Below are 26281 nucleotides of genomic sequence, written 5' to 3' on the forward strand. Positions count from 1 at the left end.
AGGGAGACAATACAACAAAACACAGGCCTTCTGTTGTCCTCTCATTGTCTCTTTAACACGGTGCAGCTTTCTGAGAGCCAGGAGGGAAGGATCAGTCAGTCCTGCAATAGGAGTGCCAGGACAGGCAGCTTCCCTCATTTCAGAGAACCATTCCTAGAAGAGGAGCAGAGCAGAGCCATGCCCTGCTTCACCCCAGGGAGCACCTCCAGCTTCAGCAGGACGGGCTGGGGCTGCCACCACGGGAGGATGCGCCTGGCCCGAGCCCCGGCTGCCTCGTGAATCACGGGCCCTTATTTTCCCCTTTCTCTTTACAGGTAAAGAAGATCAGTATTTTGGAAAAATCCAACACATGTTAATATCATGACCTGCATGGTTACTGTCAATAGAGATGGGCTGGTGATCTTTAAAAGGAGATTTTCTCAGGGTGAAGGACAAACATGACATTAGAGTCATCAAACTCCCTACCTGACAAGGACATATAAATTGTAAATGGTCGGGGGCACAGAGATCAGGTTGTCTTTCTTCCAGATGCTTCTCCGTCACAACAGGGATCTGCCACCTCTCATCTGCATCTCACTCAGTGCCAGCAGCAGGGAGAGGAACAATTCATGGCAAGTTGCACCCTGCTGCCCACCGCTGCCCACGGCTTCCAGGCACCAAAAGGGCAGGCTGGGCCTGACACACAGGTGGGCAGAGGGTGAAGACCGTAGCTGCAAGAGGCAAGGAGTCTTAGGGCCTGATCCTGTACCTATTCACACGTTAGGCACCCTCCTGGCCCCTGGTGAAGCTGGAATTCCTGAAAGAGAGGAAAATATTTTATTTATTTTTGTAACCTGTTCATTTATGTGCTTATTTAAGCACACGTTCAGTTGCATTCAACCAAGAACATTTAAATTTACCTTTTAAGAATTTCCTTCCAGAATAGCATAGTTGGAAAAATTTGGATTTTTGTAGTATCCCCGAGCAACCAGCCCGAGCAGCCCTGACAAGTTCAGCTCCGGCTGGGTTAGATTTATGTGCACAAGATTAAGTGACCCTTTCCTGAGAAGAAAGGAATCTACTAGGTAGGAAACAAAGAGAAAGCGAGGAGAGCAGGACTTTTATCATCCTGTTCTTACGCACTGTAAGCAGAGGCACGCGGTGCTGTGGAGAGAGGCAAAGCCAAAATGTGGAACAAGAGCAAAGCCTGCCCGTCCATCCTCCAGATGGTATGCAGGGGGGCAGCGAGCTCTGCACCAGGACCCCGTTGGCCATCCTGCACCTCACCATGCCCTGCAGGGGGGCCTCTCCTGCACCTCCCCGAGGAGATGTGCATCTGGGGGGGCTCACCTTTGGCCTCCAGGGCCAGGGACCTCCTCCCCCTGACACACCGGGAAGGGAAGGATCGTCCTGCCACAACGCTCAGGTTTGGTGAGGAATTAATCCGGGCTCCCAGCCCTCGCAGCAGTGAGCCAAATGTCTTTATCTGCCATGTAAATGCAATAAAAGGAAATACGCACAAGATTACAGAATTTACAGCCTTGAAAGGAACAAAATCGTATAAAGTGTCACTTCTATATAAAAATGTTGTCTCCGTCTTCAACATATGCAGCCCTCCCCACAAAAATGTGTATCTTATATAAGTCTTGTGGATGTCTCATGTGTATCTATGTGTATATATATATATATATATATATATATATATATACGTATTTTCTAAGGAATTACATCAAAGGACATTGTGGTCTTCATTCTCCCAGATCTGGCAACTTATCAATGCTATCCACATTTAATTAGTAGACATTTCTTTTCCGTGAGCATATTTACTTGAATTCCTTGTTCCTACGGCAACCCAGCGAGTGCTACAGCTCCAGGAACAGTCTAGACTAACCTAAAAAAGAATGGAGATTAAAGAGCAAGCTCAATATTAAGATTATGCTGCAAAGCCTGAGCTTGGTGAGAGCAGCATTACAAAGCAGGCTCCGATAAGACTCTTATTTCAAGGAGCCTATTTATAGCATTGCAGATTTGTATTTATTCAAGGGTACCTATAGTATACAGGCTGCGAGAGACGACTCATTTAGCACTAAGTTCTCAGTAATTGGCTATCAACTCAGGTAAGGGATTTATTTTTTTTTTTCCTAATAATTACAATCCATTTTCATTTTAAAATACCTACCAAGGGAATAGCTAAGCAATATTCACACCATTTCTATTTACAGATGCTCTCCTTGCTGATGTAGTTGTAGTTTTAAAGCATACAAAATATCTAAATTATCTAATGGCATTGCAGCTGTTCAGAACAGAAAATATTCTTTAAAAGAAGACACACATTACCACTTCCTATTTACAATCTTACCATTCGGTTTCCTTACCTAGTGTGAGTGATGAATACAGCTATAAGAAGAATGATACAAGATAAATATACAGCACTTAAGTCCTTTTGTCATTTCCTTTCTTTTTTCTTTTTTTTTTTTTTTTAAAGTTTTTAAATGCCCCTTCTTTTAGATTCAGAAAGGAAAACGAAGAATAAATTTAAAAAAGAGAAAAGGGCCACTTATCAGTTACAGAGAAAACCATCTCATTATCTCATTTAAAGATTTTTATTATATGTGGTATTCTGATTCTTTTAAGTAAAAAAAGTGCATTCTAACTAGTCTCATGTCTTTTGTTTTAAACCCTCTTTGCACAATTTAATTTCAGACAAAATAGATCTGTTACAAGATACCTACAAACAGTTAAAGAAATTCTTACACAGAGACCCAAAATATATTACGGACTTCAGAGGTTAAAATTTATATATATATTTTTATGGGTGAAAGTTTAAGGCATTCATAGGGGAAGATCTCTCCAATCAGCATAATAAGGACAAAGATGTTAGGAAGCCTCTAAATTACCTGGTGTGGAGGAAGGAAGTGAAACTCTTCCCACCTGACCTTTCAGCACTGTTTTATTAACTCTAGGTTGCAAGCAACAAGTTTAACCGAGGGGTTTCTAGGTGGTGGCTGCCTTTGTGTTCAGACTTCCAGTGTAGAAAATGTTTTAGTGTCAGTCATCCGATTTGGAGACGTCTGCACCAAACTCTCATTGTGCTTGAGCTTAGCTTTTGTCTCCCTTTCACGACTGGTCCTCTCTTTGTGTCAGAGCAAAACATTTAAATCACACCACTCTAACACGTACCTTGCCGGCACATATGGAGCTGCGAAGCCATCAGAAAAGCAGGTGTGAAATATCCCTTTGGTAAGCAATCACTGGGAGGTAATTGACTGTATTTATCCTTTTAATGCCATGAGTTTAGAGTCAAAAAAACACTACTTTTACAAAAATAACTTTCAGGTGCAATCAACTAATGCAAACACATTCAGAAATCTTTTAACTCCCTTTTGCTTGCAAAGCAATGGGAGATAAGAGATTGTATTTCTTATGCATTATTGCCAGCTTCCAAAGCTTTAGTTTCCCTGCAAATATTAGCCATCAAATGAATTAATTAATCTCCACAACCCAACAATGGCGCGCTTTCCTCTGTAGTCTGTGACCTGAACCCAGCAATCCTGTGTGTCCTCCTGCGCTTGTCTGAAGTGCGTTTTAATACCAAAGAACACAACAACTTAAATGCCATTCCCTGGTTTTATGAAAAAGCAATATCAGAGAGTAAATAGGGCAAATACCAACAAGGAGGGACACACAAGTTGAATCGAACAATAAATTCAAATAATATCACTAAATCGAAGAGGAGAAGCAGTGTCGGTAAGCTCCTTTCTCCCAGTGAGTTTTCTGGAAAGTCTGGGAGCCAAGCAAAGGTCTGAGCACCCCGCTCTCCTTCTGCTTTCACAACAATCAGGACTGGACTGAACCTCTTCAAATAATTCTTCAAACAGAGATAAAGCATAAAAGAGAGAGAGAAAAAAAAATCATAGCATATTCTTTTGCAAGCGGTAATAAGCTTACACTTGCAATAGACTTGTTAAATAATTAGAGTTAAATTACCTCCTCTCCCACCACCACCCTTCTCAGCTTTTCACTTTGAAGTCACAGTTTAGTGGAGAGGAATCAGTGAAGGAACACACGGGAGAGGGCCGGCTGGACCACCAGCCCTCACTCACGATGGGTTTGTGCCCTGGTGGCTGCATGCATGGCCGTGGAGCGCTGCAACTCACCCACAGCCACCCCAGCTCCCGGGCACAGCTCCACACGGGCACACGGCTGTACCTGGCCCTGCCCCAGGCCCCGCACACGCGTGACACACGCACACCCTGCACACGCATGCACACGCACCCCTGGCCCCGGCTCTGAAACAGAAGGCACAGAAAAAGGAATTGAGATTTGCAGATCTGATAATGAGCCAGTTAATGACATAAATGATACCTCAAGAACCTCACTAAACCATCCAGGTCCTACAATTTAATCTGTAATAAATACTCCTGCATCATTGCGAGATGGCTGCTCATAATGGCAAATGAAATATGCTGGTATGATAGGTACAATAAATCTGGATTTTCCTATGGTTCCCTCAGGCTAGAACAATATGTAACCAGAGTGCGCACTGTCAGGATGAGCAGATCTCAAAGCCATCATAAAATCTAAATGGGGACTAATTAGGAGGCCCTTCCCTTCTAGAGTTACTATTTCTATTGACATTTTCCATGCATGAGCCCCTCCATAACATCATAAGTCACCAAGATAAGAACTCCCTAGATTATAGGGAAAAAGCTTTAATGGAGAAGTTGAACTCAAAGGCGATGCATAAATTTTCCTTCTGATACCACGGGAAGTCTGTGTTCAGTACTTTCTTTACAAACTTTCCTCCCTGGCCCCGGCTGTGGCTGCACCACCCCCCAGTGCCCCGGGAGGTGCTGCTGTGGTTGGGGTCACCAGCACCCCCAGGGCCCTTGGGTGCTGAGCTGCAGAGGGACAGGCTGCTGTGGGCGGGGGGCACACACCAGCCCTGCTCCAGCCCCGGACCCTACACCGGGGGTTTGGAGCACCAGGGACTCCCCCTGGCTGGGTGGAAGACACACGCCGCAGAAAGCAAGATTTATTAGCTGTTTACAGCAGACTTTACGTTCAATTTTCCCTTGTCACATTCGCACAAAGTAATTGCCCTTGTGTGTACGTGCATATTCCTGTTTGCTGAAGGCGTGGGCACGTGTCCTTGCCTGCCTCCCTGACGAATTGCCTCAGGCCCAGCCTCCAGCCGGGGGATTTAGGAACCATCCTGCCACTGCCATGCCCTAACCCATGTAAATAACATGTGCGGGGTCTCCGTCCCTCATTACGACCACTGTGATCTGGCAGGGAGAAAAGCACACAGGGAGTAGGAGAGGGCTCTCATGGTACATGCTTTTCCCCAGAGCACCCTCGGAGGGCGCGGGGCTTCGTGCTTTGCCTCCTTGGCCAGCACAGACCGCTCCCACCCCTCACCCAGAATTGTGACAAGGCTGGCCGTACGCTTCAGGAACATTCATTAACACTGAGCTGAAATGTCTGCAGCACTTTGGCAGTCTCTGGACTGGGGGACAAACGTTTTCCCTCTAAAGGACCCGCGGGAGCACAAGCAGAGCGTGGCTGGCGGAGTCCTGCACAGACCCGAGCACACAGCAGTGCAGTACGGGCAGATAACGCTCAGCAAACCACGTCCAGGAGTGTGCCCTGCTCCTGCTCAGGGTCACCCCCTTGGGAGCTGAATGCGTTTTATTCTGCATTATGATTTGCTTTCTCACCCTAAAGGAGAATTGGCAAGGGGCCTTCAAACCTGCCAGGAGCGAGCGCACCTCAGCCTTTGGCACACTGTCCTGGGATGCTCAGCGCCCCGTGCCCCTTCTGCCACTGCACAGGGACATGGCACAGAGAGCCTGCTTGGCATGGGAAGGGACAGCCTGGGCCTCTCAGCAGCGGTGGAACTGGCCCAGGGTTGGGGAGATCATGGAATACCCTGAGTTGGAAGGGACCCACAAAGATCATTGAGTTCAAATCCTCGGTCCCCAAAGGCCACCTCCCCACAAAAAAAAATAAATAATGATAATAATAATAATAATCAGATCATGTGTTTGAGAACATTGTCCAAATGCTTCTTGAATTCCAGCTAGCTTGATGCAGTGACCACTGCCCTGGGGAGCCTGTCCCAGTGCCCCAGTATTTGGTATCAGCCTCCATGAATCAGCTGCTCAGGAAAATCGGGTTAAAATTTCATGTTTTTCAGAGGGGTTGGTTTTGGAATTCTTCCACTTGGGCCTGGTAAATTTTGACTCATTAGAGGTTAGATTTTCTAATCTCTTTCCTTTACTTAATTTTTAGAATGAATGAATTTCATTTCACTGTGATGTTGCCACTACTTTTTTTAATGGAAAGCAGTTTTCATCTGATGACATGCTCATAGCAGCAGGAGTAGCACAGAATTATTGGTGCAATTCATTTGTACCCGTAATCAATAAGGTGCTTGAGCAAATTCAGTAATTCAAACTGACTGTACAATTAGGATATATTTAACAACTCAAAATCTGTGTGCTGGGCAGCTCTGAAAGCTGCTAAGGGCACTGGGGGTGCTGGAGGTGCAGTCGGGCACCCCCTGCCACCACGGCCACTGCCTCGGTGCCACCTGGGGCATCAGCTTCTGCCTTGCCACCTGCTCTGCATTTACACAAGGCTGGTGCAGTTTTGGTATGCAGAAACCAGAGCTGTGATTTGCTTTTTACGGCTGTCCATTTCTGTGAATTAGGATAAAAACAGAGGAATGCGGTGTGTGCCAAGCATGTCATCGACGACTTATTCTTCCATAGCCTCAAAAAATATATTAAGAAAGAATCTGTATGAGCTTCTACAAATATTTTCCCCTTCGCATAAAAAAATAAAAAATAAAATAATTAAAAAATACCCTGAGAAAAAATTGTAGCGAGGTGACTTGCATTGTATAGAATACATAATGGCTCCTACCTTTGATGACATTTATCTTTACTCATGAGGGAAGACCTAATAATATGAATTATCAGGTCCCTCCTCACTCATGAAGAATAATGTCATAAAGGACCCACGCCATCATACATTCAGTGTGGTCTGTACTAATCCTTCTATTGTTAGAGCAGGCTGATATCTCATGTTTTCATTGTTTTCATGCTATAAAGTAAGCGTGCATGGAGGGGTGTTAAAAATGCAATTCTGCCAGAGTTTCGACCTGATTGAAATGCTGGAGTTTTCACATGTAATTATCTTTGATCTTCGAATGCACATTATATTTTTGAAAATTACTGACATAGGTAAACAAGCATTTTCTCAAAAACAGCATTCCTGAAGGATGAGTCTAAATACCCTTTTCTCAACTTTGTGTTTACACAGAGTTATACAGGGGAAATGAGCCTTCAGAGAATTATTAGAGGGCAAACGAGAAGCAGCCAAGTTTATGAAAAAATAGCACAAAAATGACTGAGAGGATAGAGATCTATATCCTAAGTCAACTCCAGTTCCATTTCATTTTTTTACAGGAAAATCATTGGTGGGTGCGATTCGCTCTGTATTTTCTACCGAGGCTTGGCTGAGGAGAGGAGCAGACCCTCCATTTCCCAAAAAGCACCAGCAGGGTCCCACTGCTCCGCTGCCTTCTGCTTGGGGTGCTGCTGCATGGGCATGAGAACAGTCCCGTGGGGCTGAGCCCTTTGTGGCTGCTCCTGGCACCCTCTGATCCCAGGGCTGGGGGAGTCCCCACCACCCGAGGAGGGTTCCCCAGTCTCAGGCAGGGAGCCAGGATGGGGATGCTTGGGCATGCAGACCGGCTGCAGAGCAGCAGGAGAAAGGCTGCACATCAGGCTCAAATTCAGATCATTTTTACAGGAGGGTGGTGGAAAATGAATGCCTCGTTCTCATAACTCTCCCTTTAATGAGTATATTGTTTTATCTGCTCATCGCTTTCTAAATACACTTATAGTTAGGCAAGTGGTTAAATTACTGCCAAACACAGCATATTAGCTTGCCAGGACCGTATTTCAATCATTTGTGCTATCGCTAATGTAAGTACTGGGAACAGTTTAGATCTACACACAGACACACTTTTATTGTACCGCCAGGGAAGGGGATTTCCATTATGCAGCAGCGGGACCTCACCTGATCGCAGGCATGGACCCAGCCAAGCTTCAGCTGAAGGATTCCACTGAGGCATCAGAAACTGCTTTGTGTACGTTTCCTAAGAGTCTGTGTAGTGTAACAAAGCAAGGTGCAACGTGGATCAAAGAGCTGGAGGGGAATGGCACTGAGAGAAGGGGGATGTAGCTCACTACCTGCCCCATCGCTGGCAGCGCACCCGGGGCACTGCACCTGTGGGGTGTTCTCATCGGCACATGTGGGGAGGACAAGCTTTTCCCCTTCAACACCATCAGCAGGGAGGCAATATGTGTGTTCAAGGCTGCTCGCATATGCTGCATCCACAAGCACCATCCCCTATACGTGGTGCCCCCCTGTCCGTGCAGAGCTCGGGGCCAGCCGTGCAGCCTGGGGGCTGCCACCCACAGAGCACCCCCTCGGTGGCCTGGCAGCAAGCACAGTCTGTTTATCTCACGCTTCTCCTCTGAGGATTTTGAAGAGGCTCTCAAAAAATGGTATTCGTAATTGCATACGAGATTTCCACGGTGGAGGCAGAGCTATTTTTCCAAAGTTGTGCTCAGATACTTTGAAATGACAGTGCATAAATACCAAAGATAAACACCCACTAGCTTTCCACTGAAAGGGTGTGAATTCAGGGAAACAGAAAATAAATGTATTTAGGATTAAATGCAACACGAGTTCTTGGTCAAATAGCTGTTGGGTTTAAAGGGATCTGCAACTGCTCACTGGAAGGTGCAGCAGCCAGGAGCAGCGCTTTGCTCTCACACCGACCGGCCCGCCAGTAGGGCAGCACGGCTGCTCAGGCCTCTTGCTTAGGTATTGCAGCCATCAGCTCGTATTATACAAATGAGGACGAGCAGGTTTGTTCACCAGAGGGAAGCCATTCAAAGCCCAACAAAATAAATAGGAAAATTCATGAGCCATTTCCCCTTCCATAATTTCCTTCTGGTTTGAGTCTGGTTGCTCCCGAGGCAAGCGAAGGGCCCACATGTGGTGCAGGGCGGCTGGGGGAGCCGAGCAGCAGGGCGAGCTGGCATAGGGTGGGCTCACACCATGCCCTGTGGTCCCTGAGGGGCTCGGGCTGCCCTTGGAGCTGTGCCGCTGGCTGCCAGCCCCCTACCTGGGGCTCAGCCTGGCCCTGTCCCCGGAGCAATCCCCTGCCAGCCCCACAACACCGGCTAGGCCTTGCTAAGGAAGAGTGATTTATCAACAGATATAAATCAAAATGACTGTTTAGCAGCACTGATTAGCTTGAAATGAGTACTTCTGGCGGCACAACAGCTTCTAAACATGACATATCTATCTCGGCTACCATGGCATGGCACATCTCATTTAGTCAGCGTGCCCATTTGTATGTGCCCTTCAATGTCTCCAAAGGTTTAAAACGGGGGAAGAAAAGAATTTTATCTCATACTGAGGATAATCCTATTTCACATGCACCAAATCTATAATCCAGCGAGTGTGATTCAAGATCACAGCACACATTCCTGCGGACACAGGAGTGCATCATCTCACACCTGAGGCTATGCAAAGCCAGCACCTACCAGGGCAGCTGACCGGGCATGGCTGGCCTTGTGCTGCCGCAGGTGCCACCGCGCTCCTCTGTCCTTCCTGAAGAGTAACTAACCAAATGAACTCACTGCACAGTTGCACTGAAAAGCAAAAGCATGAATCCTGAAGGGGTGGAGCAGAAACAAAGGGGTCACTGCCTAAAAACGCTGCTGGTGCTGAGTGAAGCGTGTGGTGCTGGGATGTTGGGTGCCTGGGCACTATTACCAGTGCATGGAGCAGCAGCACCCGGCCAGGTCTCTGCTCCAGCCTCCTGGCAGGTGGGAGCACCTGGGCTGGCCCCCAGGGAAAGACCAGCAGAGACCCCCCCTAAAGCACAACGCAATTGGAAACAAGTGGGGAAATCGGTGTTGCTTAGCAATTTGCTACAGCATGCTCAAGTACTGGGGAGCAGGCAAAAGCATTGTCAGTAGTTCCAACATTATTATCAGTACCATTTAAAGAGTATCCCAGATGTGCAGGGCACTTTACAGACAAAAATAATTGATGGTCCTCACCCCAAAGTTGAGATAGCACAAGATGAAGGCACCGCCAGCAATGGGCAAGGGCTGCAGAGGGACAGCGAGGAGGAATGGGCAGCACACAGAAGGTGGCTGGCTGCACCTATTGCCACGTTCCAGTTTGCACTTGACCCTGTCCCAGCTGAAGCCATGGGAATTTTTTTCTCCAATTTTATTTGAACACACGATAGCAATGAGCAGGTGCTGGTTTACAGCATTTTGTATCTCGCTACCCAAAGCTGCCAAAGTGCAGGCACGGCTGCAGTGTGCGGTGCTGCTCTGAGCCGGCAGGCCCTGCCACCGATGTGCACCTAATTACTTTGTTACCCGAGTGGCTGGCAAGTTCTGCCGCTCTCTGTAGGAACGGTGACATGTTCTGAAGGACTAATTAATGGCTCTTGTATTTTGGGATCACCTATTGTGTGAGGGTGTCCTTCTGCAGGCCAGCCGTGCGTGCTGAGACCAGTACCAGCTGCTCGTTGGAAGGGGTGGACTTTTACCTCCTTGAGTGGACAAATCTGAATGAATTACTTTAACAGTGCTTTAGTATTTATGGTACAAAAGTGGTCTTGAATATTAACAGCACAATACACCTTTAAATGCAGTGCATCAGGGGAAGCCAGGCACTTCTCCCTGACGGCCCTGTCTCTTTGAGGTGTGTTGCAGAGCTGCGGCGAGGTCTGGGCCAAGCATCCCAGAGCCTGTCCCAAAGCTCTCAGGGGCTGGGGCAGCGCGGGTGAGGGTGCTGCAGACATCTGCCTGCGGACATCGCCCCTCAGCCCACCGCAGGGTGAGAGCAGCCCAGCACGGTGGGAACTGACGAGCCCACCGGGGTTGCAATAGGGTTAGCGACACAAAGGCAGCATCCTGGGATCTCTGGGGCTTGTACACCGGCCTTATGGCTCTTTGGGGCTCTGCAGTCTGCATGTCGATGCTTTGCCACAAAAGGAATAAACATACCATTGTATTAGAGCAGGCAAGGTAGTAAATCACTGAACTCCTTTAAGTGTCTCCAAGATTGGGACCCAAAAATACAATGCAAGCTTGATCCAGAACACATTTGAGATAACGGAGAGCTTCCTACAGCTTTTATTGAGTTCTGGACTGGCTCCCAGGTCGTTGTTGTGCTGTTTTGTGAAATTACTGAGATTTATGTCTGGCTTTTTAATACCAACCTGACAAAAAAAAAAAAAAAAAAGACCCGCCTTTGCTCAGCTCTGTGTCTGATGACCGCTGCTCCCCAACCAAAGATTTTAATTTTTTATCCTGTTCATTTTTTTCCCTTTGCACAGATATTTTTTCTAATTTGGTGATCTCAGCAAGATGTTTTGGATGCACTTGACAGAGCATAATGTATCACCTGTCGAAAGACCCTGTTTTTTAAGAAGTTAGGAAATTACTGGTGTAATCAGGCAGTAAACACTTGTCCGGGGCCGGGGAGCCGCTCGTTGCTCTCGGGTGGTCTGGGAGCCCGTCCTCCCCGAGCCCGCGCGAGGGCAGGGACCGCGCTCTGGGTGCTGACGGGAGCCTGACAAGCGGTTTATAAACCAGGCCTGCCCTGCTGCTTGGAGAAGCTTTATAACTGATTGTTTTAATACCAAAGTGACACCAAAGGGGGGTCAAGTAAATAAATATGCATGCCTCACCAGTTCAAAATAATAAAATTCCAATGTGTGCAAGCCTGCTTGTTGAACATATGTTTGCGGCACGGCTAAGCCATCTGGCTCAATGTCAAGCATTTACACCAACTGCAGTCTTACACTACCTGACAGCAGAAAAGCTTTATTCCCTTGGTGTTTGGGCACAAATGGAGAAATATTATTGAAATGATTATCTGCATCAAGACTCAGATTTGGTTTGACATTTAGCTGGCTCTGTTTAATCCAAAGGGTTGTCTGAATGAATAAAGAGAAGGGTTCCTCCAGAAGATGCTGCAAGCAGCCAGGGAAAGCCAAATGATTAATGAGACTGAAAGGCTGGGTGGACCCTGCCCACCTCCACCCAGACCTCGGTGCCAAGAACTGCATATGAAATTAGTCTGAGGCTTTCTGCAGCTTGTCAGGAGGATGCTCGCGACCGGAGGGGCTCTATTTTTGGACCTTAAGAAAACAAAAGAAATAGCCACGGTGCCTCAAGCCGGGAAGGAAAGCTCTGTGTTCTAATTAAAAACAATCTCTGCAAAGTCGTAGGTCATCATCATCACACCTCGGCTGAGTGAGATGCACCCAGGGCCTGCCTCCCTCTGCCCCTGCCACCCAGGGAGATGGGGAGGTGGTTGGCAGAGGAGCTGGCATGGGGGGCAGTGTGCCCCTTGCGTGCCACCAGCATGCCCCCTGCATGATGCACACCCCGGCCCCTCGCACCACAGCTTCCAAGTGCTAGCAACACGAAGGCTGCCAGTGGCTATCCTGTGGGGAGCACGGTTTTGTTCCAGGCAGGGTTGCCCAGTTCTTCTCTAACATGGGAGTGGAGAAGAAGAAAGAAAAAAAAAAGCAACTGAGAAGTTTTGAACGAGTCAATAAAAAAGAGTGTGAGCAGGATTTGTTTGAAGTCAAGGGGTTGCTGAAGGCTCAGTCTGACAAAGACAAATTTATCTGAGAAATCAGACATGCTATATTTTAAAATAAAATAGGATGGAGCTGCAAAGCACAAGATGATGATCAGCGTTATGGTCCAGAAAGTAGTTCTCCTTGGGAGTACTAGAGCGAAAACTCCTTCCCCCTTCCCACAGGAGAATGTACTGTACTGCTTTTTTTCCTTTTTCTTTATATTTCCACTTCTGATTGCTGATTTGGATTTAAAATTAATTTGGTGATTTGAGTTTAATAAGAATGTTAGACATGATTTCCTTCTCACTCTTACTTTTAATTAACTTTTTAATTGAGATTTAAATGAATTCTAATGAACAGAATTGGTACCCTAATTGATTTGTTGCAGCAGCATAGTGAGGGATCAGTATGCTGGCAGCATTTTGATATATTACTCTGTGATGTCAAACAGTTTGCAGGTTAATTTTTTGGCAGAGGTTACTTAATGTCAGCAGAAAACAATAATTTATTTTTGATTTATTAGTAAACAGTTCCTCGGAAGTGAATGGTCTATGATTTTTAAACAAACTCATGTTTATGCACAGCTGCCTTTGCCACCTATTAATGTCTCATTAGAAACTTGTTCTGGGTGTTTGTATGAGAACGAACAGGTTTCACCCAGATGTGCCCAGAGACAAACAGGTATGAGATGATTAGTAGTGCAGTCACAGGCAGGCGGGGTAGATGGAGTCTATGTACAGTCGGAAGGAGGGTTTCAGCAGCAGCTTTGGTTTTCCTGAGATATTGGGATCTTAAAAACCTTTGTCCCACAAATGACTTGACGAGAATTTTAGTTCTTAGTGGATAACCCTCTCATGCTTTTCTCAGATAAATCCCTGTGAAAATACATTCTTATATCAAGTTAAGGACAATGAGCAGAGGAGGACACGCACTGTGACAGAGCTGAGCATGGGCTATAATTCCTAACTGCACGAATTATGTGTTTTCCCCTATTATGATCCAGACAGGCAAACTGAATATTTTTGAAAGAAAATGACCAACGCATGATTAATTGCAAGCTCGCAGATTTTGCAGCTTCAAGAGTAAATCAACTGCTAAGAAGTGCTAGCTTGCTAAAATATAAACTAATTTTAGTCTCCAGATATTAAAACATAATCTATCTTCTTCCTCCACCGGGGAAGCTAATTAGAAACCATGACTGGCACAAGGGGAAGAAGCTGAGAAAACTGGGGTTAGGTCCCCCGGTCTGAGCAGAGCCTGGCCAATTTCATCTACACGTTCCAAAGCAGGTGATGGCACAAAACCACGTCTGGGCACTGGCGTCCCCCACATGAGCAGGGACAGGCACGAGGGCTGTCCCTGGCAGGGGATGGCTGCTCCAGGATGGGTTATTTCTCCCGGATCCCCCCCCTGCTGCCTGGGAGCTACCTTCTCCCCAGGCTCCAGCCTCTATTCCTGCCTCAGAAAATATCTGCACCCAGCTCAAAGGGCTCAATTTTCCTCTTGTCCTAGGTGTAAATCAGAATGATGTTGGACCTCTATTGGTGTAAATGCAAAGCTTTAGAGAAATTACTGCAGTCAGAGGATAAAGCAGGATGTATGGAAAAGGAGAATGGGGACAGTGCGAGAAAATAGGATGGAAGAGAGAAATATCACCCACAGCGTCCAAAATGGTTTGAAATATAAGATGCTACAAAACTTAAAGAATCGAGTTTAAAAGTTTCAATCTATGGTTTGTAAGTAATTTATGTGAAAATAATACTCAGAGACTTGCACTTTTTTTTCCAAAATACCAAGCAGTTAGCTGGTGAGAGCCACCCCTGGAGAAGAGTAAAAGCTGCATTCCCCGGCGGGCGCTGGTCCTCGTCCAGGAGATGCAAGCAGAAGGCTGACCCTGCTCCCCAGATCGAGGACAGTGTAACAACACTGATGTTCTAGAGGATAACAAATCTCTTAATTATGTGCTTTCAATATATGAGCAAAGTATAAAAAATGCTATGTAGCCCTTCGGTACCCCTGGGTGCAGTGCTGTGCATCCGAGCGAGGTGGGGGCAGTGCAGCTCTTGGGGGTAGGCTTTATCCTCATTCTTCGTCCACCCGGCCAGAGGACATGGGGGCTCTGTGGGGCTCTGCCCCCTGGACAATCTGGGCTTTCTTAGGGTTCTGACCTCCATGGGACAGGGGGAGGATAAGTTCACACCCAGCAGAGTCCCACACTTTGGAGACGCGAAATTTTCAAATCACCCCCAGCAGCTCCTTATGTCTTGTGTTATCTAAATAGAATAAATTGGCAAGTTGAAGGAGGAATGAAAATTGTTGATATCCCTTTTCGTTTCTCTCCCAGATACTGTGATTTTTCAAACATAAAATAATGAAATTCATAATTTGCCTCAATATGTTCCATTTGGAGTATTTCATACATCACAAACTTGAGATTAAGGAGAGAGCCTTTCTCAAATGCAGCTTAATTTTGTTTTCAACTTCTTAAGCTTCTGTTAACACCTTTTCTGTAATCAGTACAGTATCTTTTGAGTTAATTAGTTCTGGAAAAGAATTACTAGTATAATTTGTGGTGGGACCTGCCCCCCCTTTCATTCACCAGACAGAACAGCATCTGATTTAGATAAAAAGAACCACTGGAGGCTTCTTTAGTGAAGAGAGATGGTTAGATATGAGCTCAGATACATCTTCAAACCATTTATCCCTCCTTCATCTGTGTAAGTGGGGAGAGCTCAGGTTTAGCTGGCATGAAGCATACATCTTAATAACCGTCGCAGAGTTTCCTTCTGAATTGTTGAGGTTCTGAAACTGAGCTCAGTTTTGGGCTGTCCACAGATCTGCATGGGGCTTAAATATTTAAAAATAATTCTGTGTGTCATTGGTTTGCTGAAGAAGGCTGGGTGTTAGCAAAGCCAGCAGCCCCACACTGCACCTTCACCCTTCAATTTCAGTGGCTAAAGAATCGGTCCTGAGTGAATGACATCCACCGGTCTTATCAAATTCTCCATGTGTCCACGTACACCAGTATATTTTAACATACAAGAACTGTCCCCGTTGAACTTTCACAACATCTCTTTGACTCACTGTCAAGCTCAATAACATCAGAGATCAATCGGAAGTGCATACATTTACCTTCAAAGAGGCCCAAAAGCTAACATGTAAGATGATGAGCATCCCGTTCTGAAGCGTTTCATCTCTTAGCAGGGAACAGAAGGGCCAGTTAGGATCTCCTGCGCCTCCCATGCTGATGAGAGCCCGGAGATGAAGCTCTGATGTTTGGCACAGGTTGCTGATGCCAGCGCTGTAAGGACGGGGCTGGGGCTGGCAGCAGGCGGCAGGAGCAGGCTGGGGCAGCCAGGTTTTGGCAGGCTCCTGGCATGTCCTGAGGCTGTAGGGGAGCAGCCGGTGTGCTCCCGGTGGGCTAGCAGCTCTGGGACCCACCGGCGGCCACCAGTGCCCCTCGTGCATGCTTGCCTGGCTCTAAGACATAGCAGAAATGTGATGGTATTGGCTTCCAATGCTAATACTTTGAATTAAAATGATTAATTAAGTCTCCATGGAAACCATTTATGTAAAAAATAAATTTCCCTCTCCGTTTTTCACTATAAAGCCTAGATACAGCCGTGCTTAATCTTTCCTTTTCTACAGAGCTGGTGTTTCTAAGTGTGGTTACACTCAACTTTCCTCCTTTGAATGGAAGGAGGTTTATTCATAATTTGCAATACTCAGGGAAAAGCCTGGGTATTTGGCAAGATACACAATGCAGTTGACTCTGACTTAGTTAAATGGTTATGCTGAATTAGCGAATAAGCTGAGAAAGTTTGCAACAACTGAAATAAATAACTCTGTATGAAAACTGGCTACTGGCTGTGTTAATGGAAACAATTTTGTTGACCCATAATTGAAAGTAACGATCTTATGTTTTCTTACACCATTGTCTAAGTTTTCAGCACCCTTATATTTTCTGAAATGTTATTGACAATGAATAATGGAGTATACAGATCAGAGCTTGCTTCGGTTTTCAGCCTGAATCACTGGTGCTTTCTTAACTTGTAAGGGTCAGGGCTCTGCTGATGTTCATGGTATAGGGTCAGAGACAAGAAAATGATGAGCAAAAGGAGAAACATCCTCTGAATTCTTGCTGCCCCTTGAGGTAATATGATTTGTTAGAAAGAATGCAACAGCGAAAGCTTGTTCTGCATCCATTCCCTGCAGGGGGGATGCAGCCCGTGCTGAGGGGCAGCTCTGCTCGGAGGCAGGTCTGGGGTTTGGGCACCACATGCCTGCCCCACTGCATCCCTCCTACTCCTCCAGGGGACCTGTGCGTTGGGATCTGCATTTCTGACCTCAGGCTGTGGATGGCCATACTGCTCTGCAAAGTCCATCGAGCACAACAACTCCATCTCTGTAGGTCCAATAGGTTTTACCTATTTATTTATTGGAAGCTACCTGTTGTGTTTCTATTGTCTGCTCCTCTGTTTGTTTGTTTGTTTGTTTGTTTGTTTTTCAGGCTGCTTTTAAGGCTGGATTATTTTGTAGGATGGGCTGGGGTAGTTTCTTTTTGTTGTTCTGTTATTTGTTGTTGTTGTTGGTTTGGTTTGGTTTGGTTTGTTTGTTTTTTTTTGTATATTTGATCTTCTTTAATTTTAAAATAGGCACACTCCACATGTGCTCTTGCAGCTCACTGCTTCATTAGCCAAAGTGTATCTTCTGTGACTAGATCCGTCCTATTAGCACCTAAAGTTTGTTTAACAAAGGGCTATCGCAATTTAACTACCATGTTCCAAATGGTACTGCTGCATCTTCCATGGTCCTATTTCAGCACTAAATGCATTAGTAGAGTATTTAAATATGAGAGTCTGTGATAGAGCCCTTTCATTCTCAGCAAAAGGCTTACCTTTCTGCTAGCTTTTTCGCTGGCAAACAGCTAAAGAAAACCATGACCAGCAGTCAAGTGACTTGCCTGGCTTTCCTTCGAGCTTCCTGGGACAGAGGCATCCCACCTCCCACTGTAGTGGCCGTGGGGGGTTCCTTGTCCCTGTGCTGCTGTACTGGCTCTGGTGCGGGCGCAGTGCTGGGTGGGCAGCCGGCGCTCCCCACGCAGGGTGTACGTGACCTCCACACCAGCCCACTCATCCCAGCATGGAGCGTGATCATTAGAGAGGTGTTATTTAATTTATTTTTTACATACTGCAGTTAATTGCACCGTCTCTGATTGTGCTGATCATTTCTGCTCCCCCTCAGCCCAGTAATCAACACTTACTTGCAGGTCTTGCGGCAATGCCAACACACAGGACATGGCAACTCGATACGCTCCTGGTGTGAAGCCAATTCAGGCAGCTCTGGGATTTTCCTCGTGGATTCCTGTTCCCGATAAAGGAATCTGGTGTTTTCATTTGTCCGATGTAGAGTGGTGGCCGAGTCCCTGCCCAGCTCCTGGTGGCCGTCACCACCTGCACCTGCCCGGGCTGGGGCTGCGGCCACGTGCCTGGGGCTGCCAAGGGCTCAGAGGCAGCCTGGGGGCTTTTCCCATGGGGAGCTCAGCCCAAAAGGGTGGGCGCCTGCAAGGGCTGCAGACAGGAAGCAAATGACCTGAAGCATTTATGTCTCTCCTGTCCTCACATTGCTCCTGTCCCGCTGTGTCCCCACAGCCTCGGTGCCTCGCCAGGAGTGCCCCTGCGCAAAGCCCATGATTTCGTGTCATGCTCTGCACCGCTCTCAGTCTCAGCGCAGTCACAGCCTCAGCATCCTGTGCTGTAAGTTTTCAAGATTATTTTTTTTTTAACACGCCTTTTTGCCAAGGCATGAGAGCTAGAAACTGAAAAATGCCAGGAAACAGTGAGGCTGGAAATGAGCAGAGTCAAACAGACTATGATTCTTCAGAAAGAATCATTATTCAAAAAGAATAAGAAAAAGGTGTCTATTTTTTCCTTCAGCAGCACAGAAACCAGTAGATGCCTCCAAAACGATTTCAGCTCGCCTTGGTGATACGAGTTTACTTACCAGGAGGGTTTCCTCATGAACGTATCACTTTTTTTTTTTTTCCTCTTTCTTTTAAATGATGCTCTGTAACTGCTTACATGATATCATCTGCCAAGGTCTTTCGAATTTCTGCTCTGCATTAAAGACAAAGAATTCTCCACAATTAATGTGCTTTGAGGGTTTCCTGTCACAGGAACATAATTAACTCTTTGCTGGCCTAACTAATTTCTGCATTTTAAAAAGTAGCCTGATAATGACAAAAGTGGAGCACTCAATCCACAGGATAGCCATTAACTGCACTCAGTTATTGTGCAGTCTCAATTCAGACCACAATTACTGTCAGAGAATTGCACTGGAAGCTACTCCGTGTACGCAAACAAGAATACTATTCATTAAAGGCCACTTTCAATAAAATACAATCTATATTTTTAATGAATATTTGAGAAAGAAAATACAATCTTGGGTTCAGAAACCCGCAATACAGTTATTATTCTTTTAATAACAGACTTTCTCAGGTACAGCTACTGACAGATGTTGTAGAGGCAGCAGAAATGAGATGGCTGGTGTGAGAGCTTTGGCTGCAGAAATGAAAAGCGGAGCTGGCGCTACACTAAGTCCATGTTAAATAAGGCTTTCCCAGAGCCACCTACACCACGCACAGCTGCCCCCCGCTTCCCCCCACGGCTTTTATTGATGTCCCCGGGCGAGGACACTCCTTAAACCTCCCGTGCCCGGCTACCCGCAGGAACGCGGAGACGGCAGCGCGGCAGCGGCCGGGCACTGCCGGGACAGGAGCGGGGCACAGCACGCCGCCACCTCCCCTTTGGGAAAGCGAAAACCCGCCGGACCCAGAAAATAAACAAATAAATAAATAAATGTTTAAAAAAAAAAAAAAAAAAAAATCTCGTTTTTTCCCCGCGGCCCCCGGGCTCTCCCCAGGGCTGCAGCCCGGCAGCGCTCCGCTCCGCTCCGCTCCGCTCCCCCCGCTCCGCTCCGCGCCCCGGGCCGCAGGGGCTGCGGCGGGCCCGGTTCCGCACGGCAACATTGCCCTCTTTTGGCCGCTTCCCGGGAGCGGGGCCCGGGCCCGCCGCAGCGCATCCCGGGGCGCTCACACGGCTCCGGGCTCGGCGGGGCCCGAGGTCGGGCAGAGCGGCCGGGAGAGCCGCGGGGGAGGCGGAGAGATCCCGTAACTGAGACGCCAAAGCGCTTTGCACAGGTGTTTCCCAGCAATGTTCTCTCTCCGCACTGGTCTGTTGTGTTTTATAGGTAGGTGAACGCAGCTGGAAATCACCGATCCGTCAGCAATGTACGTATTTATTCTTAAGTGTGTAGAAATGTGCACATAAGCAATATAAAATTACCACATAATATTGCATTTGCCATCTGTGATATCTGAGGTTAAACACATTGCAAGAGGATATGATATCTGCCTGCTCTTGCTTAACTCAATCTATTCTTTAAAAAAAATAAATAAAACCAGAAGTACTTTGTGCAGCCAAATTGCCTTGCTCCTGTTCTGAACTCCGCAGCAGCTGCCACCAGCTGTGCCCGGCTGGGCACCCCCACACCTTCCCTTCTCCCCTCCTGGCCGCCCGGCACTGCCCCAGCACCACCGCAGCTGAGGCTGGGGGCTGCGGGCTCGTGCCTTCCCTAGAAGCTGAGAAGAGTCCACAGCATTTCTTTGTGAGCCTGTTGGCACGGAGCAGGCTTTTTCCTTCTCTTCTGCACGTCAGACTTTTAGCCAGCTGACTTTTTAAAAAAGGTAAAGCAAGCGAAATATAATGCACAGCCAGGTCCAGCGCTCCGGGCACACAGTATTAGGTGTTGTTTATAAAAGATGTAACTATATGAATCTGATAGGCTATATTTTAGAAAATGATGCTGGCTGTGTGTAAGTACGATCAGACATTAGCAGACCAGATGGCTGCTCCTCTCTGCATCCTCAGGTCGCCCTCTGACCAGGGCATCATTCAGAGCCACGCGTGGGGCTGTGCTGGGCACTGCAGGCTCCAGTTCCATGCACGGAAACCCACACCTGATACTTTAGGGGGCTTCGGAGGAAATTGCACTGTGCCTCATAACTCAACCGGTACGTGGCCTTCTTGACATCTTTCTTGTCTTAAATATGCTGGACAGTCTGTGCTTCTGTAGCACAGACTGCCCTGCACAATGTCTGGTGTGTGTCCCTGAGGGCAGGAAGGTCTGCAAGGACTCCGGGCAGTACTTTTATTTCTATTATTGTAAAACAGCCTCAGCGTTGTGCTACTGATTTTGTGGATTTTTATCCTTTTGGCTGAAATTGTAAATCGGTTTAGAATTTGTTTCCAACCTTTCCTTCAAAGAACAGCCAGAACTGGAGCTCGGCGGCGGCGGCGTGGCTGGGCTGGGCTGTGGCTCAGCTGACCTGAGAGCAGGCGCAGAGCTGTGCTGGGCAGGGAAGCGTCAGTTCTGTGAGCATCCAGGTCCGGCAGGGCCCCGATCCCCTGCACCCATCCTCGGTTTGACAATAGCCAGGAGAAGAAAGCAAGGAGTCCGGTGTCTTTGTCCATCCTGACAATTAATTAAAGGTGAATATGTAAAAAACAAGCAAACAAACAAACAAAACAGCAGCAAAAAAAAATTAAAATAAAATAAAAAATGGAACTTCTTAATGATTACATGGGGTTGCCTGGTAGTATTTCTATTGCACAAGTAAGAATTGATTAAATTATGAAGGAAATCAGTAACGATTCCAGTGTGGCAGTTTATATAGCTGAATATGCAGAGTGGCTAAAGAGGGAAATTTCTGAGACTGCAGAGCAATTACCTCCTGGGGAAGTAAAGAGTGACGTGGAGGGAGGAGGGCTGGAAGGATGGCGTGCCTTTCTCTGCATAAGTGGTCATTTCCAAAATAACTTTTGTTTCCCAATACCAAAACTATATTTAGTTAAGAGTTTACAAATGAATATCTTAATAATCATGAAAAAGGGAAATAAAAATATCATTGTCAGTGTTAAATACCAGCGTGGCTATTTAACTTAATATTACGGCACATGCCGATAAATCGTGAGTGATCCCTCCCCCTTTCTCCCTAGTGGGATAAACAGGGTTTGTCACATTGAGAGAATATTCTATAGTGCAGGAATAATCAGAACATATTGTTGGACCCAATTTTCTATCATTTACTTTTCGATATCAAACAAAAGTAAAGCTCAGTACACAATTTAGTCATGGGTGGAAGGAGAATTAGCCACATAATGCGGACTACTTTTGAAAGTAAAAGTTGAGAGATATGTGGCTTGCATTAATTCACATTGTTCGTTGCCCTTACTAATACGATGAAAGGATTTTGATTTTCATTATTATGTACTTTGCATGTTGCTTGTATCAAATCAATGGGCTACTTACCTCCTTGCTTTTCCTGCAGCCGATCTAAAAGGCTTTCTGAAAGAAAACCGAACTCGCAGAGACAAAGACTGATTCTTCATCCGTCTGACATGTCACGCCAACAAATGGGTTTTTGTGCACTCTGTCAGTGTCTTAATCAGAGTGTCACACCAGCCCGCAGCACCTCCGCAGCTCGGAAACCTCTCCCAACACTTAATCCTTCAACTTGTATACGTTGTAAAGACATTCAGATGAGGGCCGATAATACAGGAGATTTACATGTTTCTGTCATCGCTTAGATTTGTCACACATCATAACCGGGCGGCCTCCCCGCCCTGCATCCGGGGAGAGCTGCTGGCTGAGGGGAAGGGGCAGCAGCAGCTTTGTTCTGTTCTGGCCAGAGCATTTTGCTCCAGCGGAGCACCCCGCCTGATGGGTTTCACATGCCGGCTGCGGAGGGCTGACGCACGAAGATGGATTGCGCACAGCCGGTGAGGGGGAGGCCGGCGCCACGTCCCTCGCCCTCGCACCGCCTGCCCCACCCAACTCCAGCCCAGGCTGGGGCAGGTGCCAGGACTTGGGGGACAGTTTGTGTGCCAGCATCACCCCACGCTGCCCCAGACACGAGGAGGGGCCAGCAACGCCTTCTGTGCAGCTTATGAAGGCAGGCGTTAACTCGCTGGAGTGCTCACACACCCCCTCGGCCTGGCAGCAGGGCACTCAGGGCTCTGGCCACCCCTCATCCCGTGCTCTGGCTGGGCAGTCAGGGAGGTGCATTTCCCTCAACTTGGCTGTTAGGCTGTAGAAATGTAGACAGCTACTGCAGCAGCCTCCAAGTGCTTTAAAGATGCCACAAGCAAAAGCCTGGGGTGGATCTGAGTTAACACCACTATAAATATGAAATAAATCAGTGCAAATGAGCAGTGCTGCAGTTCCCAGCATTTCCTCCTGCATTCAGGTGAAGGAGCCATGCCTATGAATTCCCAGTTAAACGTCCACAGACTTCCAGCCACATTGCTTCTGCCCAGGTTGTGCTCATGGCAGATTCCCAGATTTGCTTCTTGGTGCTTTGTGACGAACTCACCTGTTCAAGCAGGCTTCTGCATTTCAGACTTTGTGCTGAGAGTGCAGCAATTCCACTCCTAAAAGGAGTCACAGGGGACTGGCAAGCCTTGCAGCAAGCATCAAGGGTTCGAGGAGCACCACGGGGAAGCATTAGTGTGAGTCATCCCGTTTGTGGCGTGTGGGATTTGTGTAGGACTTACACCAGCGAGTGACAAGTACCAGACACGACGTCTGTGTGCACCCACTGGTAATGAAAAGGAAATCACCAGGAAGCCAGTCCTCGTGGGCAAGCACATCTGATTCCTTCTGCAGGACTTTCAGTAAGGCTCCGGGCACTTGGTAGAAAAAACAAATGTCTGGAGGGAACACATGTAACCAAACTTTTATTTCCTTTTCCAGACTTCCACCAAAATACCAGTTAGAGCCCTATTTTGCTCCTCCTGTGTGGTGAGTGGCCCCGCCAGCCTTTCAGTACCTCCTGTATTGTTGTCTCCTAAAATGTGTAAATACGGCCAGCTCTGTGCACCACACACAATACTTAAATCGAGCTGCTCTTTGTCTGACATCCAGTTTGTCTGGCATCTGACATTAGCATTGCTAAGTACCTAATTGCTAAGTGCTTACCAATTCAGATATTGTACCACCACATCATTCATCCCGTCCAGCAGCCAAAAAAACAAAAAGGGAAAGCCAAGAGAGGCGAAAGACTTCCTAGCCAATGGGATGCTCCCTGAGAAATAAAATATGCTAATGTAAAGGCTTCAGGAACGGGAACGCCAAGAAGAAAGTATTCTGTATGGGCTCAGATACGGAGCCGACGACACGGTGCTCCCCAGGGAAGCTCGCTGCCTCCGTGCCCCTGGTGTGGGTGATGTCTTGGGGGACACAGATCTTGTGGGGAGCCCCAGACATCACTGAGGTGTTGGGACATAGCCACGGGCTATCCTGGCACTTGGGGGTGGCCCAGAACATCCCTGTGCACCCATGGCCCAAGCTCTGCCAAGCTCCATGGGCTGCCTCCCGTCCCGTCCCGTCCCATCCCATCCCATCCCATCCCATCCCATCCCATCCCATCCCATCCCATCCCATCCCATCCCATCCTGTCCCCAGGGTCACCGGCATGGTGTCACCAGGCAGACCCACTGCGGGGGGAGCCCGGCCCTGCTCCAGGTTGCAGCAGTGCTGGGCTTGTGCTGGGTGCCCTAAAAAGTTGTAACGCCCGGCAGAGCAGAGGGTGACACCTACTCTGTGCAAACGTAATGCTTACATGTAATCACTCGGACACATATTTTAAAGTACATTATGCAATACATAAAAAATAATGATTTTGAGACAAATTAAGCCATAACAGCCTCAAATCAGTTTGCCTACACAGTTAATATGTTGATTAATGTCCTGTTAGGACTGAGACACTCATTTTTATCTCATTATTCAACTCAGTGTTTTCCCATAGCTATTGAATAAAAATGTAATTATTGCTCTAAATTATGTTATTATTAACTTTCACATGGTGTTTCTTGATAAACAGCAGCACAAACAGAGGGCTGCTGGTGGTGAGGAGACAGGAATAAAAATACTTAAACAGGACTGTTTACTAGCAGTATTTTGCATGTCAGCGTTACAAAAACTGCACGAGTAAGAAGTGGACAGTGTTTTAAAAAGCACACAAACACACCACAGGAATGGGGTGCTTCAAATACCAACATGATGGACCACCACAGTGCTTTTTTTTCGATTAAAGTGCTCCAGATGTGGAAAATACTGGGCCACCCTCCCGTGGGCATCAGTCTGGCGCACCCTGGCCCTGCAGCAGCACCTGCCCCGCGGTGCTGTGGGCTGCTCTCCTGCTGCCCGCCCTGGCATCGCCCCACTGCTCGCTCACGGACACAGCAGGGAAACCTGAAACACAGGGAACCCAGCATGGCATTGCACAGTCAGGGTGTGCTCCCACAGCAGAGGGCTGCAGAGGAAGACCCCTTTGTCATGGGACTAAGAGACGCATTTTGTTTCCATTCCCATCTCTTATTACGGGGCAGTGTGTTACCTTGTCAGTGCCAGAGCTCTTCTACCTTTACATGTAAGTCATACGCACTTGTCCCACGCATCAGTTTTATTTTTCTTCATTCACTGAAATTATAGCTTGGTGCTAAAATACACAGCTGTTATTCAGGATGATAGCTATTGATATGAAAAATAGCATTATGATCAGTTTTAGCACTCGTTTTCTTCTTAGAGTGACCAGAGTGCTATTTAGTTGACAAGTCAAAAGCTTAAAACCCTTGAAAATAAAAAAGAAAATTTTCTTTCAGCACTTAAGTTGCATGTGGAAGGAAAACCAAGGTTTTCATGGTTTTTGATCAATTATAAATTTTTTTTTTTTCAATTTTGTTTGTTTGTTTATTCAGTCAAACAAAGCAAAATTCAAAATGAAGAAATCATCATCCCTGGTTCTTTTTTGCTCTCTCTTTCTGGACAGATTTTTTAATACTGAAGGGCACGGAGACTGCAGTTTCAAACCCACTCCTTGTCTGGATGCTCACTTGAAGTACTGTGAGAAAGGAAAAATAAAAACATATTCCAAAAAGAGAATCGTATCTACTGGGGACCTCAGCTCTTCGAGAACTTCTGAGGCAGCCAGGCTGTCCCCAGCAATTCCTGAACCTGCTCTGCCCGACGCGTTCGGGCCGTCCCGCTGGTGGCAGTGGGGCCGAGCCCCGCAGTGCATGGTGCCGCCTGCCTGTCATCCCCCGAAGGACGAGCCGTGGGTGCACAGCCGTTGTGGAGGAGGTATAAGGGATGCTTAGCTTGATTGAGAAAGGTTAATTACATGTGAAATGAGACTGGGATTCAGACTATGTTTGCTCTAGATTTTGTGTAATGTTATATCAACATTGGGATTCTCTGTTATTCTATTAACAAAATAAACTCATTTTGTTTGGTTTCATTTTACTGTTGTTTTAATCCCACTGAACATTTATACTGTTATTTAATTTTACTAAACATGTGTGGATAGTAAAATACCTACAGAATTAAACTACCCAAGGATATTAAAGTGATCCAGTTCTCATAGAGATTTGATCTGCTAATTAGCCACACCAATTTTATGGATCATTGCAGCGCACTTAAAATGTATTGTTATATGTTCATAATCTTTTCTTAATGAGCTTTTATTGAGAGCATAGG

At 46.8% G+C, this 26281-nt stretch overlaps 3 long non-coding RNA genes across 3 annotated transcripts; 1 reads left to right on the forward strand and 2 right to left on the reverse strand.

Annotated features, from left to right (window-relative positions):
* LOC311439236 lies at positions 1-2907 on the reverse strand. Its single transcript, XR_014694613.1, has 4 exons — positions 2877-2907; positions 1807-1870; positions 1330-1465; positions 1-796 (listed from the first exon to the last, which is right to left on the reverse strand). It is a non-coding gene; the product is annotated as an uncharacterized lncRNA (long non-coding RNA).
* On the forward strand, positions 1899-26042 carry LOC311439237. Its single transcript, XR_014694614.1, has 2 exons — positions 1899-2096; positions 25575-26042. It is a non-coding gene; the product is annotated as an uncharacterized lncRNA (long non-coding RNA).
* LOC311439170 lies at positions 19962-22446 on the reverse strand. The gene is made up of 2 exons (XR_014694569.1): positions 22055-22446; positions 19962-21217 (listed from the first exon to the last, which is right to left on the reverse strand). It is a non-coding gene; the product is annotated as an uncharacterized lncRNA (long non-coding RNA).
* Positions 26043-26281: the final 239 nt, after the last annotated feature.

The sequence above is a fragment of the Aythya ferina genome (assembly GCF_964211825.1).
Source record: "Aythya ferina genome assembly, chromosome: 6".
NCBI classification, from domain to species: Eukaryota; Metazoa; Chordata; class Aves; order Anseriformes; family Anatidae; genus Aythya; species Aythya ferina.